Source organism: Macaca nemestrina, chromosome 6 (genome assembly GCF_043159975.1).
Source record: "Macaca nemestrina isolate mMacNem1 chromosome 6, mMacNem.hap1, whole genome shotgun sequence".
NCBI classification, from domain to species: domain Eukaryota; kingdom Metazoa; phylum Chordata; class Mammalia; order Primates; family Cercopithecidae; genus Macaca; species Macaca nemestrina.
In genome coordinates, this window is record NC_092130.1 from 151034975 (window position 1) to 151036855 (window position 1881).

Here is a 1881-nt window from a genome sequence, read left to right on the forward strand (position 1 = left end):
ACTCAATAAGACTTTGACTCAACCTTCGGGCCCACTTGTGATCTGATTCTTCTGGTACTCTGGGCAAAAACTCAGGCTGTCACACTGGCCCCCGTCCTTGAAATAAGGCAGAAGGTCTATTGAGCTGAGTAACACAAGCCATCTGCAGACAGCATAGCTAAAAGTGGGCATCAGTAGTCCTAGATGCTGCCATGGGGCCAGAACCCAGAAACAGTCTCCATGGCCTCTGCACGTGTCCACCTGCATGCCCCCATAGGGGTTTGAGCAGTAAGGCACCAAAGAAGCAAGCCACACACCTGTTGTCTGCCCTGTAAGGGGAATAAGGGAACTCTACCATTTCAGTCATTTGCATTTTTCTAATGATTAATGATATTCAGCACCTTTCCAGAAGTCTATGCCCATTTCTACATTTTTATAGATTCTAGTACTGTAGGGAAAATACTCCTTTATTATTATTTGTACTGATTTTATTAATCAATGATAGTTATTTTAACATTTATGTCTTCTCATTCAATATCGGTATCATCTGTGATACCGTTTTTATTATCCTTCTATTTTATTTTGCTTAAGTCATCCGGTCCTGTTATATGGATGATGGACATTATGAATAAAGAACTTAGAGACTTTTGTGATATTATTTCCTCACACACACTTAGAATATGCATCCATCATTTTAATGTAGTCCTAGATTGAGATGGTCAAGATTTTATGTGGCTTTTCTGTTTCTAGATGCTTTTATTTCTAGAGTGATTCTCTTCTAAAGTTTCAGCTGAAATCTTGACATTTTATCAGAAAATCTCCTCCTTAAGATCCAAGTAAAGGTTAAAAGTTCTGAGTTGACAGCAAAAGCATTATTAATTTTTTTTTTTTTTTTTTTGCTAAGATGGTGACTCCCATGCATCAGCTCATAGCCCAGAGACAAGCATAATAAAGCAAATAAGCAACATGTAAGATGTCAGAAATGCTTGGAATTTGGACACTAGACTTACGAATGCGCATGAAAAAGAAAATACGTACATAGGCCCTCAAGGACAGTAGAAATAAAGAAAACTTTCTAAAAGAAAAAGAAAACAGATTATTATTGCAATGAAGGAGCTTTCTTCCCCTTCGTGTTATTGGCATTGGAGCAACCAATGTAGAAAGAAAGACTGAGAAAAAAATGGTCTAAAAGGGTAATCAGTTCCAGTAGCAGTAGCAATGACGGTTCAGCTAGTGATTCTTCATCAGAGAGTGAAGAAACGTCTACCTCATCCTTGTCAGAGGACAGTGACACTGATGAAAGCTCTTCTAGTTCCTCATCCTCAGTCTCCTCCACAACCTCTTCCCTCTCCTCTGATTCAGACTCAGATTCCAGCTCTTCCAGTAGCAGCAACACCAGCACAGATAGCAGCTCCAAGGAGGAACCAACAAAGAAGAAGAAAAAGAAAGAGTTGCTCCATCCATATTGTACCGATGGACTGAAAACATTAATGTGATTCTCGAAAGGGAATGTAGAATATGTTAAGGCTGACTAGGTTAACTGGTGAAAATTTCTAGAATTCAAAAGTTTCTAAATGTTTTACATTGTAAGGACATAAAAACTATTAATAATGGATTATATAGAGAGACTAACTTATTTGAAGGGTGAATCTTGTTTTACTTTTTTATCTTTAAAATATAAAGATACTCTCCCAAAACTAACCCAGGAAGAAGTTGAATCCCTGAATAGACCAATAACAGGCTCTGAAATTGAGCCAAAATTAATAGCCTACCAACCAAAAAAAGTCCAGGAACAGACGGATTCACAACCGAATTCTACCAGAGGTGCAAGGAGGAGCTGGTACCATTCCTTCTGAAATTATTCCAATGAATAGAAAATGAGGGAATCCTCCCTAACTCATT

At 38.1% G+C, this 1881-nt stretch overlaps 1 pseudogene; it reads left to right on the forward strand.

Moving 5' to 3' along the window:
- The first annotated feature begins 883 nt into the window (after positions 1–883).
- LOC105473118 (zinc finger CCHC domain-containing protein 10 pseudogene) lies at positions 884–1475 on the forward strand (annotated as a pseudogene).
- The last annotated feature ends 406 nt before the right edge of the window (positions 1476–1881 follow it).